The 14326-nt window shown below is 39.0% G+C and overlaps 1 long non-coding RNA gene across 1 annotated transcript; it reads right to left on the reverse strand.

Annotated features, from left to right (window-relative positions):
- Positions 1-584: 584 nt before the first annotated feature.
- LOC140332602 (uncharacterized) lies at positions 585-7239 on the reverse strand. The gene is made up of 3 exons (XR_011921191.1): positions 7042-7239; positions 1577-1711; positions 585-623 (listed from the first exon to the last, which is right to left on the reverse strand). It is a non-coding gene; the product is annotated as an uncharacterized lncRNA (long non-coding RNA).
- Positions 7240-14326: the final 7087 nt, after the last annotated feature.

Below are 14326 nucleotides of genomic sequence, written 5' to 3' on the forward strand. Positions count from 1 at the left end.
ATGTGTCTGAAAAATGATATATTGTATAATTCAGAGATTGTAAAAATTGGCTGACTAATTTTTGGCTGATAAAGTTGATGTAAATACCGAATTCATACATTACAATACTTTAATTATGCTGCATAATATTTGTGTGCTTTAGAATAATGATAATAGTTGGTTTAGTTAGACACTCAGAGAGGTGCCATTTCTTTTAGATTAGTGAAGCCTAACAAAGGTTCTGTGGAATCCTAGGGTTCCTCTTAAGATTGCCAGATGTTCTTTGAGCAATTACTCACAATCTAATGTCCCTTCCATAGTCATATGTTTTTAATGCAGTCTAAGGCTAAGGCTAATTTTAACCTAGCTTCATGTTTTTGGAATGTGGGAGGAAACAGGAGAACCTAGAGGAACCCCACCCAAACACAGGGAGAACCTGCAAACTCCATGCAGATAGTGTCCTGGCTGGGATACGAACCTGGGACCTAGTACTGTAAAGGCCAGACTGCTAACCACTGAGCCACAATGCTGCTAACTATATATTTGTAAAAGAAATCTACAACAGTATGATGGTATACATTGTACAAAGGCAAACTGGTACTTACAATTAGATCATAATGTCTTTTTTCCTCATTTTTCTAAACCTGTAATTATATAATTAAAAATCAGGTCAGTTTAACTGACACTAGTGATAATTTTGGCTATATGTAAGGGTAATATTCTTTCCAATGGCAATTTTTCCCAATGGCCAGCAATGCATTCTTCCCACTGACTACCACATCACTATACTGTGAGCTGTGTATATACAAATTATAGAACTGGTTCCCTGAATACCTGAAACTTATTTCAACTTAATTCTTAGAATTTACGTTTCCCCTGATTTAAAAGATTGGGAAAGGCTGCTTTAAGCTGCGTACACACTTCCAATTTTTATCGTTCAAAATGAACGACGAACGAACGACGAACGATCGATTGGGCAAAAATCGTTCGTAAAAAAAGTAACCAACGACGCCGACGAACGAGGAAAGTCGTTGGAAACGAACGACCGGACCGGCGGATCGGATTGGACGACGATCGTTGACCATCATTCGTGTGTACGATCGTTCGTTGATCGTTCATGGTCTGAGCATACGTGACGAACGAACGTTCGTTCACTTCCTGTCATGCACGTCACTCCCTCTATCACTCAAACGATCGTATCTATTGTGTGTACAATATCTACGAACGATCGTGTCGTTATCTGTATGTGCAGGATCGGTGCTATACGATCGTTCGTAGATATCGTGCAGGATCGTTCGTCGTTCGTTTAACAACGATAATAATTGGAAGTGTGTACGTAGCTTTAGATTGTATACTTTTAAAGACAAGTCCCTTCAAATTGTTGGTTATAGTTGCTGAACGATTTTATGTACGTTGGCTGCATTACTCATTGTGACATGTAAGTTGTTTAAGACCCCTATACCTGTACTAGGCATTATTATTTTGAACAGCGCCATGAAATATAATCTAATAAAATCAATAACAATCAAGTTTTTGAAATAAAATATTTTTTTCACTTTTATTTAACCTTGATTGAATCTCAGCTGATATCACTTACCCGCTTTACATCCACTTCTGATATGCATGCATGGATTCCAAGAATGACTCAATTTAATTTTGTAGGGTTGTTTCCTAACAGTGACCATGCTTGTGCAATATATGTTGAAATGGCCTCAAAATCTTCATCAGAAGCCTGTGCGAAGGGGTGACAACACAGAAGCACAATTATTAGACAGGGTTGACAATGCAGCTATTACTTCTCTAAGTGTTGAAACTATGGAAAATGCATCCTAAACCTTATATGAGTTTTTAAGGATCAGACTATTAGAATTTACGTATTGTGCAGAGAATACAAAATGGTGGTTTTACTTTTTTAATTATATAATTACAGGTTTAGGAGGAGAAAAAAAAATGAAGAGAAAAGACATTACTATCTAATTGAAAGTACCACTTTGCCTTTATACAATGTCCATCATATTGGTTCAGATTTCATTTACAAATGTTTTTTTTTTGAGTTTTAAAATAATGAGATACAGAACATTACATTTAAATAACATAAGAAAACATAAACAAACAATAGTAAAAAAAATCAATGGATGTTGTAGATTTCATTTAAAAAATTATTTCACAATAAAAGCATAAAAAAAGAAAAGTAAAAACATTGTCCCTTTTCACCCCCAAGGCTACGTACACACGTCAGATAATCCTTAGTTTTGGACAAGAATCTGACCTGTGTACAGCGCTCGGTGTTCATCGTTAATGGATCATGTACTGGTGGATCCACGAACGATGAAGGATCATAATGAAAGTGAAGAGAGCGCAACAGTTACCACTCTGTCATTTTCCTCCTCCCCTCTCTATAGAGCAGAAGCAAAGGATTGTAAAAGATCCTTTACAACAACAATTATTGCACTTGTGTATGCAGCCTTAGTCAATTCAAATTAGTTTATAATATTTCCTGTATTCATCCTGATTTTCTTTTGGATATTTAGGTGCACTTCTATTGGCTGTCAGGAGTAGAACGCTTCCAATAGAAGCGCTTCCCAAAATTTAGTATAACAAGAGCTGAGCTGGGTAGAGGGTAGCAGCTTATTTTGGCTAAGAAATAAAAAATAAAGAAAAAAACAAAGAAAAACAAAGAAAACATTAAAGAATTTCCATACTTTGTGGCAGTTGATCACTGGTAGATTGTGCTCTGTTCTGATCTGAATCCTCATGTCTGAATGTTTACTAGTTCCTTTGTTCTCAGTGGCCCTGAGCAACTACTTAAGCTGCATACACACCTGCAATTTTTCTCGTTGGAAAGGATCTTTCACGATCCTTTCCAATGAGAAAAGACTGCACGATGCATGAACGATGCTGTACATACAGCACCGTTCATGCTCTATGGAGAGGGGAGGGGGAGAGCGACGGAGCGGCACCCTGCTGCGCGCTCTCCTCTTCCCTTTCATTAGGATCGGTCGTCGTCCATCGTCCATGGATCCGCCAGGACGGTCGTCGGACTATGGACGACGACCGACTGTACACACGGCAGATTTTCGCCCGATAATTGGCCGATACCGATTATCGGGCGAGAAAAATTTGCCGTGTGTACGCAGCTTTAGGAAGAAAATATTTACAACATGTTAACTGGTGACCTGAGATCAGCAAAGGACTTTTCAAATTGTGTTGTTTTATTTCTTACAGCAAAAAAAGCAAAAGACTATGAGGTTTGTTTATAAATATTTTTACTCAATATTCACCTAAATATAGATGTTTTTCACATTGGATTAAATTAGAAAATGTCTGAATCAACTTTTGCTTACAATTCGTAACTTTTTGTATTTCACAATAATGAGCAGGTACATTTTGGGTAAAAGTTGGGTAAGTCACAGGTGAAAATATTTATGAATAGACCCCTTTATTCTTCTTTCAGAATGTAAAACATGATGGAAAAGTTCAGCACAATTCACTCCTACACAGCCAATTGTTTAGTGACCTAGAGACATTCTGTGGTTACAGCTGCTTAACTGCTGATATAAAAGACTTATATATAGATATACAGATGATAAATGACCAACATTTCCAAGTATAATCACAGCAGGTACAAAGAATAGTATAATAGGAATCAGTAATGTTAAAGCAGAACTGACCCTTAAAACATTAAAAAAATAAAATTGTGAGCAGACAGATTCTGTATTGCAGGTCAGACAGATATGTCCAATTGGCAAATAAATTTATCAGCCTGAATGCAATTTTGTAATCACTCACCTGTTCTTCTGCCATTTTCACCCAAATCTTCTTCTGGGTTCCAGATCTTTGTATTTCATCTTTTTATTAGATTTTTTTTTTACATAATAACAAATACAGAGAATAGTTTCCTTTTTTGAACATTGGAATATGTAACAATTTCCATTATTGAATAAAATAATATGCTCTATAAATAAAAAAAGGGTCGAAAATACACACATAATAAATAAGAGCAGAATAAATAGCAAGGGTTCAAGATTTTTGATTGTTTATTCAGTCCCAGCAGCCCCAGGTGATGCCAGGATATCCAGCATATCCCAGCATCCCAAATGCCCAGCTCAGTGAACTTCAAAAAAGTTTTTTTGAACAGGCAGGTAAATATGTTTTATTGCAAAAAATATCCGGCTTGCTTGCACTATTTACCTAGGGAACTAAAGTTCTGTTTTCATTTTAACATTTTACATAACTGTCTGTTACATTTGTTACATTGTTGAATGTAACCCATTAAATTACTAAATTGGCCATTCCAACACAAAACACTGAAACATCATTATAGCTATTTATCATTGACAACCAATTACAAGTACAAGAATCTGAATTTTTGTTTTTTTTTTACTATCAAATGTGCGGCTTTCCTTTTGAATGTTTATGTGGAGAAAAGACAGTTTTTAATCACCTGCTCTATTTACGGGTAAGGGGGACCAGAAACCTGATCATTGTTCTCCATCCACTGCCAGACTGCATGCCCTCACGTCACATTTTAAGATTTATTATTAGGTTAGGGCTAGACAGTAAATGCAAAAGGTTTACATATTCACATGAAATGGTTAAAATGCCACCCAGCCATTAGCTTTGGTCAGGTTGGAAGTATCCTGTGTCTCCTTGTGGGGATCATCACTTCCTGTCCTATCCCAATGACAACTGCTTATTTTAAATATTGTCATCTATACATGTTATACAGGCATTCCAGGGACAAAAAGTTCTTTGAGTGGGCAACAGAAAAAAAAACTCACAGAACTTTCAGGACTTTTTGTTTTGTGTTTCTTTAGGGATATTTCATTTGACTTCCTCTCCTGAGGAAATAGGAAATCTCTCCTGATGAAAATCTCTTAAACGTTTATTACTAAAACAAATGTCACTTTTTCGAAGACTTCCCCGATTTTTCTAATCTGGCCTAAAATTGTGGAATTGTCCCTGCTTGGTGAGAAGTGGTCACCAAAGCAAAGAGAGGACTTGAAACGCAGAGGGCAGAGCAATAAAACCTGACACATGTTCTAATCTATCAAAAATATTTTTGGCTTTAGGTACACCTTAGGCTAAGTACACAGTGCAATAATTATAGTTGGAGAAGATCTTTCACAATCCTTTCCAACGACAAATGACTGCACGATGCGTGAACAAGTACTGTACATATAGCACCATTCTGCTGTATAGAAAGGGGAGGAGGAGAACGATGGAGCTGCACCCTGCTGTGCTCTCTCCCCCCCTGCACCTCCATTACGATCATTCATCGTCCGTAGATTCGTCAGGATGATTGTTCGGATAATGGACGACGAGAGCTGTACACACGCAAGATTCTTAACCAATATCAGCCCTGAGCTGATTATTGGACGAGAACCATAACACATATGTACCTTGCCTTGGATTGGACATTTCTCACTCCCATTATCAATTGCAATAGTAAAGGAAACAGAGGAAAGTGTTAGTAAATGTGATCACTGCTGGTTTCTATGCAGCACAGGGTGATCCTTCTTGTGAGATCCTGAGAACATGGAGTATCTCAAATGTTACCAGAAAAAACAGTGCATGAGTGTCTATTCCCCAGATTTACACTACCCAAATTTTCCAGGATCTTAGTGTCACCCTCACCTTGGTGCAGCAGAGGTAAGGTTAGGCTACGTACACACAAGCAATAATTATCGCTGGAAATGAACGATTAACGACCCGTTGTCCGACAATCGTTACCAAAAAAAGTGAACCATGACTGGCCAACGATGCTGATGAACGAGAAAAGTCACTGGAAACGAACAATTATCCCGGCAGATCAGATTGGGCGACGATCGTTCGCTATCTATTGTGTGTACAGTCGTTTAGTAATCGTGGATGGTTCTGTGATACACTTTCTCCTGTACACGTCACTTTCTGCATTGTTCAAACGATTGTATCTAGCGTGCGTACATTATTAGTGTATTATCTTTGAACAATCAAAAAAATAGTGAATAATCGTTGATCGGTCCTTAATCTTTCGTTTTCCAACGATAATTGTTGCACCCGTGTACATAGCCTTAGTACTTATATTCAGGCTTTGTATAGAATTGCAGTATTTGCATGTAGCACCCACTTTTTACCCCTCTTCTTGGCATGCCAGATTTCCAGAGCAACGTTTATGAATGGGGGGCACATACATTCACTGGCCTCAGGTTTGGGTCCCAGACCTTTTAAAGGGTTCGATTTTATTATTAGGAAATCCCAACAAACTTTTTTTTTTCATAAAAATGGGTGCAAAACCAAATGTTTTTCTGAAACCGCGACTGCGTGCCCAGCTGGCATCAGCAAGTGCCCAGGTGCAGGAAATGGTGCAATACATACACGCAAGTCTGCACCCTTTTATATTCATTTATTGCCACATTTTATTATTTCAATTAAATAATTAAAGAAGAACTAAACTGAAAAGTACCTAAAAAAAAATACACCTATCTTCAATCCCGCAGGGCAGTCTGATCCATCCGGAGGTTTCTTGCATCGGGTCCTTCCTCGTCCCGTAGCCCGCACATCCTCTTTTCCTCTTCTTCCAGGTTCTTTAGGCGCGAAATTGGGTGACGTAGGATGGAAAAAACTTGCCAATCTCACTGCACATGCGTGAGATTGGCAAATTTTTCTCTTTGCGTGAAAAAGAGCTCCTTCTGCACACGCCCGAGATGCTCACGCATGCGCAGAAGGAGCATCCCGGGATGTGTGACAAAGGTATCCCGGGAGACTTTGCGCTCCCATTCATTCTCGACGGAGGCAGTGTTGCACAAAAAAACCCAACAGAATTTTTACCATACATAAAAGTTGTCTACCCTTTTATGTAAAGTGACATTTCTGAGTTTAGCTACGCTTTAATATCAATGCATTGGCATTGCAGTTCAGTGAATAGTTCTATTTATTGTTCAGCGCTGCGTAATATGTTGGCGCTATAATATTATTAATAATAATAGTTTGCTTTAAAGACACATCATGGGGCACAAAGTACATTGTTGTTGTTTACATAAACCTCCCTTTTATTTGTATATTCTACAACCTTCTATTTACCTTAATGTGTGAGGTAATAATGAGCCGGCTGTTTGTTGTACTAACAATATATTTTCCTTTTTTCTTCCACTCTCGATAATGTGCTAACGGAATTCTATGACAATGACCCTCATTATCCCCCCTGCACGGGGGTTATTCTCCATTCACACCGCCCGGTACCCCCTGCGGGCCGTCTGTCGCCCTGTCTCAGGTGTGATACATTCTATAAGGCTCGCGCCTCTCCTCAGGCAGCGCACGTGAAGCGCGCGCTCTTCTTTGCCGCCACCCGCCGGATCTCTTTGGCTGTTGGCGCTGACAGTTGAACAGTTTTCAGTGGCGCGAGTCACGTGACTTTCACGTTGCCATAGAGATGGTTCTTCTATGGAGAGCGGTTTTCAGGCGCCGAGTCTGTATCCATAGTAACCAGGCAAGCTGGATGCAGGGCAGGGTGGACCAATGTACCTGTGGAGACCCGGGAGTTTTACAATGTGCCCGGCTTTTTTCGTTGAAATACTTCACAAATTGCTGAATTGAATAAAGTGTATTTTGTTACAGTGAATTACAATAAAAAAATAAATGATGTAACTTGGTTCACTTTTTCATACAACAACCACTATTATTCGGGCTGTACCCAAAATTATGCCCGTTTTCTTTTCGTTTTTTGGTTTAAAAAAAAATTATTTCTAGGGTTTTATTTCAGCTGCCAGGACGGCTTAATTTTCAAATGAGTATTCTATATAATTTCATCATTATATATAAAAAATTTTTTTTTGGCTTTTAATATTATATTCATATAATAAATTCAGTATGGAGAAGGGTTAAAACCCCTATCTTGTTTTCCTGTTTGTATTTCCTTGGTTAGTTTTCCTTTCACTTCCTGTCCCCAAAACACACCAGGAAGTATAAAGAAATATCTCTAAAATGATACAAACGCGAAGAGATAACTGTCATTACATCACAATTGACCACATTGGCAGATTTCCCTTCTTTCCCCTTCCTGGTAACAACTCAAAATGTTATATAGTCCTTCATGTTCTGTATTCCTGACAATGTTCACAAGAATAATTTTACCTAATAGGAAAAAGATATATAAAATAAGTGGTCCTAATCCATATTATATATTTAAATTGTTTTGTGATATTTTATTTGGTCATGTTAATTTAAAACAAAGTTGGTAATTTCATAAACTACATATCATCTTCTGAGCCAAACAATATCATAAAATAACCAGACTGGGATATTGTCAAAATGTGAAATATATATTTAAATAATTAAAAAAATAAAGGTTTATTGTGGTTAATACTGTAATTGTATCTCACAGTTGCAGTATTAAACACATCCAGCAGTGGCATCTGTAAATTGATGGTTTATTTTGTAAATGAACCTTCCTCTATTATGTGACCACTATAACATAGGTGACATAGTAATCACATGATCAGCATAAGCACTTTGGTAAACAATCTCAATGTGGACTAGGTGTTGTTGGGCTTTAAACTATAAACATTTGTGAATGACACTGTTAAATATTTGGTTATAAAACAACTTCATTAAAAATAATTAATCGCATTTTCACTTTTTTTATATAGCAGCCAAATGCAATATCACTTTACAATACATTGGTTACCCTTGTTCCCTTGTCTCCTTATGTAATACACCTACCAGGTATACAGACTCTGATACCTAGGGTGATATGGATGACAGACAACTTAACTGCCAATGTAACTCTGGGGCCTGTATCAGTAGGAGATTGTACATTTTTACAAGCTTTGCAATCCCATACAAGTATATTGGAATGCAAAACCAGTAAAAGGTCAGTTACAGGTTAAATGCACCTGGCAATGATTTCAGGATCGCAGATGAATCTCAAATTGATGTCAATCAGATGCCATGAACATAAGCAAAAATGACCCCCCAGCACTGCAAGGGTTGAATATATTTTTATTTTCTAGGGAGAACATAAAATGCTGCTAAAATTACCTTATTCATCGCTCCTCTTCCATCCTAAAGGGAAGGTGGGTCCTCTGCTTCTCCTAGGCCAGGGGTCTGCAACCTGTGGCTCCGGAGTCGCATGCGGCTCTTCAGCCTCCGTGTTGTGGCTCCCTTTGGCTGCCGCGGGGAGATCTCTGATGGGGGATCCCCTTCCTCCCAAGACACTGCGGAGGAGGGGGATTCCCTATCCGGTGTTCTAATGAAAAAAATCTACCAGTGAAATAAATCTACCACGGGGCGTGTACAAATGGGTGTGTACAATGACATCCCCCTTCTTTGAACCCCAATTCCTCTGGAATGGGGAGATGTACAAAACCAAAAATGTAGGTGCAAGTGGGGGACACCTGTGACTAACACCCCCTAAAATTTAATTGTTAGGCTATCATCAGAACATAAAGAACTCTGCCCATCAAAAAAATCTACCGTTACACATTGCTGGAGGCACCTGAACCCCAATTTCCCTGGAACAGGGAGGGGGTACAGGTGAACAAAATTAGAGGTGCAAGTGGGGGACACCTGTGGCTAACACCTTCTAAAAACTCCACCCATCAAAAAACCCCTACCCTGTTACACATTGTTGGAGGCTTCTAGCACCTAAACCCCAATTTATCTGGAAACGGGGGTACAGGTGAAAAAAATTTGAGGTGCAAGTATGGGACACCTGTGGCTAACACCTCCTAAAAATTCATAAAAACTCTGCCCATCGAAAAAATCTACCCTGTTACACATTGCTGGAAGCATCTAGCCTCTGAACCCCAATTTCTCTGGAACGGGGGGGAGGCGGTACAGGTGACCAAAATAGAGGTGCAAGTGGGGGACACTTATGGCTAACACCACCTACAATTGAATCGCTAAGGCATCGTCAGAAAATAAAGAACTCTGCCCATCAAAATAATCTACCCTGTTACGTTAGAAGCCTCCAGCTAATATAACAGGATGATACGTTAGAAGCTGGAGGCTTCTAGGGGCATAGTTCAGTGTTTAATTTATTTCAAAGTAGGCCTACACATGCACACTTGTTGTAACAGGTAAAATTAAAAAAATATTAAAACTTTTAAAAGTTTATAAACTGTGTTATGTTTTGCGGCTCCAGACTATTTTTCTTTAGTGGAAGAGGAGGCAAAATGGCTCTTTTGATAGAAAAGGTTGCTGACCCCTGTCCTAGGCTAATTGTCCTGAATTGTAGGATGGATTGAATGATGGATGTGCCTGTGACTACAGCATGGAGAACCTTACAGAAGAGCTCTTATTACTGAACACAGCTAAGGAAGAAAAAAAGTACATGGAGCAGGACCTTTGCTGTCAAACTGACAGCTGGTTTTGGCAGCCATATGGAAGGGTGAGGTTGGGCAGGAACATACTCCAGGTAAACCAAGTACCGGGTATATTGGCAGAGCAGAATATAGCTGTCACACACAGAATATGGCTGTCTTGGCCAATCTCTCCTGCAGATTTTTCAGGCCAAGTTACTTTTCATTGTATTCAGCAAGGTTCTGCTGTCATTTTGAGACCCATTCTTTATGAGGCTTATAATGAGAATTATAAATACCCGACACAAAGTGACTGTCTGCAGATGTGTCTGTAAAGTGCTCTGTACTGGTCCAATTGTACTCCTTAACAATTAGGTGTAACAAAAGTGCCAAGGGCAAGTGGATTTCTATATTTAAGACTAGGCAGGGCCAAAGATCAAGGTAAAAACGTTATAAATAAGTTACTAAAGACTATATGCACTTTCCCTGTGCCCTGCACTGGCAGAGTGCTCTGAAGTTCCTGCAAAATTTTATGACATTTATATGACAACCTGTGTCAGCACTGGGGTCTGATAATTACCTTCCATCCAAAGCTGCATTATAGGGAGATGGGGGAAGGTAAACAAGAGTTTGTTTCAGGGCTCTGGTGGCAGAACTGGGTGATAGGAAAATGTATAATGAACTTGTTTGAAATGAAAAACATTTGTAAAGCCAACTTATCAGGAAAAACTAATCGGCATCTAAATGAAAAGAAGGAAAGAGGAAGGTACAGTATTTTTAAGGCTGTGTATTTTATAATATTATGAATGGTTGTACATGCACAATCACCCGATTATATGATAAACAATCATGATATTATTGGGAGTCCTTTTGAGCACTTTTTTTGGCTTGGGTCAGTAGAACATAGTGCTAGTGCACAGAGGTCAACTACATGAGAATTGATAGGCTCTATCCAGCTCGGATCCTGTGTCCCAACGAGTTTTGCTGGTTAGGCTTACTTAGGGGATGAAGAGAACCGGTAAATACAAAAATGAATTTTGATTGTGTCTTGGCTGTGTGGAACCAGTTGAAAAAATGTGGAGTGGAATGCCAATCCAAAGGTTCCAGATGGTAAATGTAAACTTGGTGGCCACGTGAGCCAAGCATTACCAACATCAGCACTTATAGAGATACTTCTATGTAGAAGACCTAGATGGAAATGTGTTCTATGGAGAGCAAAGTTAGTGTAGGTTTTAGGTTGAAACATCAGGCTGTCAGCATGATCAACATCTAGTATGGACAGTCAAATGGTGTAAAACAATAGACAGAGTTGCCATTTTTGCTTGGTGACATGTCAGTAGGTTTCATATAAGGAAGACCAAAGTGATCAGTAAAATTTCACCATTTTGGCAAAATGCGCTTAGGTTAATGGAAAAGAAACCGTTAGTTTTAGGGGTTTAAAATGGTATTTGAGGGCACTGTTCCTCCAGCTTACTCATTGGCTTGATCACTGCAAAATATCACCAGGGAGAGAAAACCAGTAGAGTGATACCTCTCCTATAGCCAGGCAGTAATGTAATTGGTAAATTGGTGAGATTGGTAAATTTGTATCAGCCATAGGATCGCTAGTGTGACACACATCTTAAAAATAGAACTATATTAAAAAATAAAAATAAATAACATTTATAGTATCAGAGCTGTCCAACTACAGTCCAGAGGGCCACAAACAGGCCAGGATTGTCATATAACCAGTGTAATTTTTTTACTTTGTTAACCACAACTTACTAAATTTACTGTCTGTTTTTTTTTTTTTTAAAGGTCTTTGGATCCTGGCCATTGAGGATTAGAATTGAACAGCATTGATATGCATGATGCAGTCTGACAAAAATAATTTCACAAAGCAAAGGCGCAGGTCAAGACCCTGCACCACTTTCCACACTGCCATTAAAGTAACTGTGAATCTGTTGATCTGCATTTATTGTGTGCTTCAAATGCACATAAAGTGTTGGAAAAAAAGTCCATTTAATCAATTGTTTTGTACTAGCAGGGTGACAGTGTTGATTTTTCAGCATGAAATCACTGCAGCGTTGTCAACCTGTAAACAGTGTCTTCTTGAATGAATTTAAAGTTTTAAATGAGAATAAAATGAAAGCCCAACTCCAGGTAACACCTTTTAAAGTGACTTTCCACTAAGATAGAAAGTATGCTTACACTAGCTAGGCTCCCATTACAAATCACCAACTATATATAGGTACAATTATACCTGTAAAGGATATTATTAGTAATATACTTAGCTTACCTTCTTCTTGTGCAATCATAGGTATAATGTCAAATATCATATGGCTGATATAATAATTTCATATGTCAATAGTGGACATAGGAAGGTGCAAAGTGTGCCGCTGTACAAGGGCCCGGGGCACACTTTAGCCAACAAGGGTCCCAAATTAGTTTGGCAGGGATACCCCAAGATTTTTCTGCACAGGGACCCACCGTTGGCTACTTTCGCCACTGGTAGAGTCTTGTGGAATGCAGATGCAATTTTGCGAGAAGACACTTTTATCTGTTGCAAAAACATCTTCTAACGAGATTTCATCTGCAGTACCTTCCTCACCTAGGTGCCACAGACAGAAGACAGGTGAGTATAAATATTATCCTTTACAGGTATGTTTTCAACCTATATATAGTGGGAGATTTGGAGAGGGGGCCTGTGCTGCTTCATAGGTGTATGCGCTTTTTTTTGTAACACTGTGATCTTTAAGATGTTACAATGGAGGATGGTGCACTGCAACACAGGTCTATTGACAAGAATTATTAAAAATGAATGGCACCAATGCATGTTATTGCAGCATGATGGTATGTATAGGGCCTTAACCTCCTGAGCGATAACCCAGAGTGTAGCTCGGGGTAAAAAAAAAATCAGCTGATAACGGTAACCCCACTCCAGGTAGCTAAAAAAAATAAAATAAAGACTTACCTGGTCCCACTGGTGTCCTCCAGTGTCCTGCCGGTCAGATCCCATCCTTCTCTGATCCATCCCTGTCCCCTGGTGGATGCACTGAGGTTCCCCGGGTATTCCCAGTGATGTCAGTGCATGTGAGCGAGCGTGGTGGGATTTTTAAATTATTTTGTATTGGATTCAATTCAAAATAATTTTATTGAATCCAATCGAAAGTAATCATTATATTATATATTTATTATATATGCTACTGTACAGTTATATTACAGGTTTCAGTATTTTTTGCACCCTTGTTTTAACAGATTTTTTGCTTTTTTTAATTTATAGTTTATTATTGAATTTATTAAATATTGTACATATTTTGGTGAGTTATGCCTAAGAATTACAGGCCTCTAATGTAAAATAAATTTGTAAATCATGAAAGACATTGTACCGCTTTTATACATATAAATCCAGACAGAAATGAACCGCCCAGGAGGTTACTGCAATATAATCAGTTGCACCCAATGATATTGTTTTCCATCACAATTATATATATTTTATAGATACACTTAAGGCTGCCATTGGAAGGTTGGATAAAATATGTAAAGCAATCTACACACATTTGTTTACCCATATCCGTATATAAATCATATATAAGGGATAGGAGATAAAAAGATAGACAAATGAGAGCTATGCACCCCCTGCAGCAACCCAATTCCCGCGGTCTGGTTAGGATTTTCTATGTTTGGGTAACCATGGCACTAGAGACCCGCTCCTTTCACCCGCTCAGGACCAGCAGCTCCCGCGGTCTCTGTGCCATGACAAGCCACCCTCCGGGTCAGAGTGGCGGCAGGGAAAGCGCCTCTGACATGGGCCTCCTCATTAACTATTTCATGTCACCAAGGTGACTTTAGGTAAAGCAATCAGATGGTGACGTCACAGCCGCAGGATACCTGCTAAATGGGGAATCCTGTGTGCCAGACACCCAATCACAAAAAGGAGGCGGGGTCTTCCAGCCGCCACGAGAGGGAATCCCTCTAGTGACGTCACATATCCGACCTTTCTTTATCGTGTTGGGAACTCATCCACCAATCACAGAGCAGGACAGGTGATTCCCGCTGCTGCAGCCGCTTATTCTCTACCTTTATAT

The sequence above is a fragment of the Pyxicephalus adspersus genome, chromosome 6, assembly GCF_032062135.1.
Source record: "Pyxicephalus adspersus chromosome 6, UCB_Pads_2.0, whole genome shotgun sequence".
Classification (NCBI taxonomy): Eukaryota; Metazoa; Chordata; class Amphibia; order Anura; family Pyxicephalidae; genus Pyxicephalus; species Pyxicephalus adspersus.